A 5,439-nucleotide genomic window follows, 5' to 3' on the forward strand; every position below is an offset into this window, starting at 1 on the left:
AAACAACTTGGAGTTTCATTTTTGGTTGTTTGAAATTGGAATCAACTTGTAGTTTCATTCTTGACTCGTTTGAGCTTGAAAACAACTTGTAGCTTTATTATTGACTAGATTGAAGTTGGAAACAACTTGCAGCTTCATTCCAGAGTCGTTTGAAACTGAAAATTACTTGTAGCTTCATTTTCGGTTGTTTGAAATTGGAATCAACTTGTAGTTTCATTCTTGACTCGTTTGTGCACGAAAATAATTTTTAGCTTCATTATCGACTAGATTGAAGTTGGAAACAACTTGTTGATTCATTCCAGACTCGTTTGAAGTTGAAAACAACTTGTAGCTTCATTTCTGGTTGTTTGAAATTGGAATCAAATTGTAGTATTACTTTTGATTCGTTTGAGCTTGTAAACCACTTGGAGCTTCATTATTGACTAGATTGAAGTTGGAAACAACTTGCAGCTTAATTCCAGACTCATTTGAAGTTGAAAACAACTTGTAGTTTCATTTTTGGTTGTTTGAAATTGGAATCAACTTGTAGTTTCATTCTTGACTCGTTTGTGCACGGAAACAATTTTTAGCTTCATTATTGACTAGATTGAAGTTGGAAAGAACTTGTAGCTTCATTTTTGGTTGTTTGAAATTTGAATCAACTTGTACTTTCATTCTTGACTCGTTTGAGCCCGAAAACAACTTGTAGCTTCATTATTGACTAGATTGAAGTTGGAAACAAGTTGTAGTTTAATTCCAAACTCGTTTGAAATTGAAAACAACTTGTAGCTTCTTTTTTGGTTGTTTGAAATTGGAATCAAATTGTAGTATTATTTTTGATTCGTCTGAGCTTGTAAACCACTTGGAGCTTCATTATTGACTAGATTGAAGTTGGAAACAACTTGCAGCTTAATTCCAGACTCATTTGAAGTTGAAAACAATTTGTAGTTTCATTTTTGGTTGTTTGAAATTGGAATCAACTTGTAGTTTCATTCTTGACTCGTTTGTGCCCGGAAGCAATTTTTAGCTTCATTATCGACTAGATTGAAGTTGGAAACAACTTGTAGATTCATTCCATACTCGTTTGAAGTTGAAAACAACTTGTAGCTTCATTTTCGGTTGTTTGAAATTGGAATCAACTTGTAGTTTCATTCTTGACTCGTTTGAGCTTGAAAACAACTTGTAACTTTATTATTGACTAGATTGAAGCTGGAAACAACTTGTAGCTTCATTCCAGACTGGTTTGAAACTGAAAATTACTTGTCGCTTCATTTTCGGTTGTTTTAAATTGGAATTAACTTGTAGTTTCATTTTTGACTCGTTTGAGCTTCAAAACAACTTGTAGCTTTATGATTGACTAGATTGAAGTTGGAAACAACTTGTAGCTTCATTCCAGACTCGTTTGAAGTTGAAAACAACTTGTAGCTTCATTTTCGGTTGTTTGAAATTGGAATCAACTTGTAGTTTCAATCTTGACTCGTTTGAGCTTGAAAACAACTTGTAGCTTTATTATTGACTAGATTGAAGGTGGAAACAACTTGTAGCTTCATTCTAGACTCGTTTGAAACTGAAAATTACTTGTAGCTTCATTTTCGGTTGTTTGAAATTGGAATCAACTTGTAGTTTCATTCTTGACTCGTTTGTGCACGGAAATAATTTTTAGCTTCATTATCGACTAGATTGAAGTTGGAAACAACTTGTTGATTCATTCCAGACTCGTTTGAAGTTGAAAGCAACTTGTAGCTTCATTTTTGGTTGTTTGAAATTGGAATCAAATTGTAGTATTATTTTTGATTCGTTTGAGCTTGTAAACCTCTTGGAGCTTCATTATTGACTAGATTGAAGTTGGAAACAACTTGCAGCTTAATTCCAGACTCATTTGAAGTTGAAAACAACTTGTAGTTTCATTTTTGGTTGTTTGAAATTGGAATCAACTTGTAGTTTCATTCTTGACTCGTTTGTGCACGGAAGCAATTTTTAGCTTCATTATCGACTAGATTGAAGTTGGAAACAACTTGTAGATTCATTCCATACTCGTTTGAAGTTGAAAACAACTTGTAGCTTCATTTTCGGTTGTTTGAAATTGGAATCAACTTGTAGTTTCATTCTTGACTCGTTTGAGCATGAAAACAACTTGTAACTTTATTATTGAATAGATTGAAGCTGGAAACAACTTGTAGCTTCATTCCAGACTGGTTTAAAACTGAAAATTACTTGTCGCTTCATTTTCGGTTGTTTTAAATTGGAATTAACTTGTAGTTTCATTTTTGACTCGTTTGAGCTTCAAAACAACTTGTAGCTTTATGATTGACTAGATTGAAGTTGGAAACAACTTGTAGCTTCATTCCAGACTCGTTTGAAATTGAAAACAACTTGTAGCTTCATTTTCGGTTGTTTGAAATTGGAATCAACTTGTAGTTTCAATCTTGACTCGTTTGAGCTTGGAAACAACTTGTAGCTTTATTATTGACTAGATTGAAGGTGGAAACAACCTGTAGCTTCATTCTACACTCGTTTGAAACTGAAAATTACTTGTAGCTTCATTTTCGGTTGTTTGAAATTGGAATCAACTTGTAGTTTCATTCTTGACTCGTTTGTGCACGGAAATAACTTTTAGCTTGATTATCGACTAGATTGAAGTTGGAAACAACTTGTTGATTCATTCCAGACTCGTTTGAAGTTGAAAGCAACTTGTAGCTTCATTTTTGGTTGTTTGAAATTGGAATCAAATTGTAGTATTATTTTTGATTCGTTTGAGCTTGTAAACCACTTAGAGCTGCATTATTGACTAGATTGAAGTTGGAAACAACTTGCAGCTTAATTCCAGACTCATTTGAAGTTGAAAACAACTTGTAGTTTCATTTTTGGTTGTTTGAAATTGGAATCAACTTGTAGTTTCATTCTTGACTCGTTTGTGCACGGAAACAATTTTTAGCTTCATTATTGACTAGATTGAAGTTGGAAAGAACTTGTAGCTTCATTTTTGGTTGTTTGAAATTTGAATCAACTTGTACTTTCATTCTTGACTCGTTTGAGCCCGAAAACAACTTGTAGCTTCAATATTGGCTAGATTGAAGTTGGAAACAAGTTGTAGTTTAATTCCAAACTCGTTTGAAATTTAAAACAACTTGTAGCTTCTATTTTGGTTGTTTGAAATTGGAATCAAATTGTAGTATTATTTTTGATTCGTCTGAGCTTGTAAACCACTTGGAGCTTCATTATTGACTAGATTGAAGTTGGAAACAACTTGCAGCTTAATTCCAGACTCATTTGAAGTTGAAAACAACTTGTAGCTTCATTGTTGACTAGATTGAAGTTGGAAATAAGTTGTAGTGTAATTGCAAACTCGTTTGAAATTGAAAACAACTTGTAGCTTCTTTTTTGGTTGTTTGAAATTGGAATCAACTTGTAGCATTATTTTTGATTCGTCTGAGCTTGTAAACCACTTGGAGCTTCATTATTTACTAGATTGAAGTTGGAAACAACTTGCAGCTTAATTCCAGACTCATTTGAAGTTGAAAACAATTTGTAGTTTCATTTTTGGTTGTTTGAAATTGGAATCAACTTGTTGTTTCATTCTTGACTCGTTTGTGCACGGAAACAATTTTTAGCTTCATTATCGACGAGATTGAAGTTGGAAACAACTTGTAGATTCATTCCATACTCGTTTGAAGTTGAATACAACTTGTCGCTTCATTTTCGGTTGTTTGAAATTGGAATCAACTTGTAGTTTCATTCTTGACTCGTTTGAGCTTGAAAACAACTTTTAGCTTTATTATTGACTAGATTGAAGTTGGAAACAACTTGTAGCTTCATTCCAGACTCGTTTGAAACTGAAAATTACTTGTAGCTTCATTTTTGGTTGTTTGAAATTGGAATCAACTTGTAGTTTCATTCTTGACTCGTTTGAGCTTGAAAACAACTTGTAACTTTATTATTGACTAGATTGAAGTTGGAAACAACTTGTAGCTTCATTCCAGACTCGTTTGAAACTGAAAATTACTTGTAGTTTCATTTTCGGTTGTTTGAAATTGGAATCAACTTGTAGTTTAAATCTTGACTCGTTTGAGCTTGAAAACAACTTGTAGCTTTATTATTGATTAGATTGAAGTTGGAAACAACTTGTAGCTTCATTCTAGACTCGTTTGAAACTGAAAATTACTTGTAGCTTCATTTTCGGTTGTTTGAAATTGGAATCAACTTGTAGTTTCATTCTTGACTCGTTTGTGCACGGAAACAATTTTAGCTTCATTATTGACTAGATTGAAGTTGGAAACAACTTGTAGCTTCATTTTTGGTTGTTTGAAATTTGAATCAATTTGTACTTTCATTCTCGACTCTTTTGAGCCCGAAAACAACTTGTAGCTTTATTATTGACTAGATTGAAGTTGGAAACAAGTTGTAGTTCAATTTCAAACTCGTTTGAAATTGAAAACAACTTGTAGCTTCATTTTTGGTTGTTTGAAATTGGAATCAACTTGTAGTTTCATTCTTGACTCGTTTGAGCTTGGAATCAACTTGGAGCTTCATTATTGACTAGATTGAAGTTGGAAACAACTTGTAGCTTCATTCCAGACTCGTTTGAAGTTGAAAACAACTTGTAGTTTCATTTTTGGTTGTTTGAAATTGGAATCAACTTGTAGTTTCATTCTTGACTCGTTTGAGCTTGAAAACAACTTGTAGCTTTATTATTGACTAGATTGAAGTTGGAAACAACTTGCAGCTTCATTCCAGAGTCGTTTGAAACTGAAAATTACTCGTAGCTTCATTTTCGGTTGTTTGAAATTGGAATCAACTTGTAGTTTCATTTTTGACTCGTTTGTGCACGGAAATAATTTTTAGCTTCATTATCGACTAGATTGAAGTTGGAAACAACTTGTAGATTCATTCCAGACTCGTTTGAAGTTGAAAACAACTTGTAGCTTCATTTTTGGTTGTTTGAAATTGGAATCAAATTGTAGTATTATTTTTGATTCGTGTGAGCTTGTAAACCACTTGGAGCTTCATTATTGACTAGATTGAAGTTGGAAACAACTTGCAGCTTAATTCCAGACTCATTTGAAGTTGAAAACAACTTGTAGTTTCATTTTTGGTTGTTTGAAATTGGAATCAACTTGTAGTTTCATTCTTGACTCGTTTGAGCTTGGAATCAACTTGGAGCTTCATTATTGACTAGATTGAAGTTGGAAACAACTTGTAGATTCATTCTATACTCGTTTGAAGTTGAATACAACTTGTAGCTTCATTTTCGGTTGTTTGAAATTGGAATCAACTTGTAGTTTAATTCTTGACTCGTTTGAGCTTGAAAACAACTTGTAGCTTTATTATTGACTAGATTGAAGCTGGAAACAACTTGTAGCTTCATTCCAGACTGGTTTGAAACTGAAAATTACTTGTCACTTCATTTTCGGTTGTTTTAAATTGGAATTAACTTGTAGTTTCATTTTTGACTCGTTTGAG

This window comes from Daucus carota, chromosome 2, assembly GCF_001625215.2.
Source record: "Daucus carota subsp. sativus chromosome 2, DH1 v3.0, whole genome shotgun sequence".
Classification (NCBI taxonomy): domain Eukaryota; kingdom Viridiplantae; phylum Streptophyta; class Magnoliopsida; order Apiales; family Apiaceae; genus Daucus; species Daucus carota.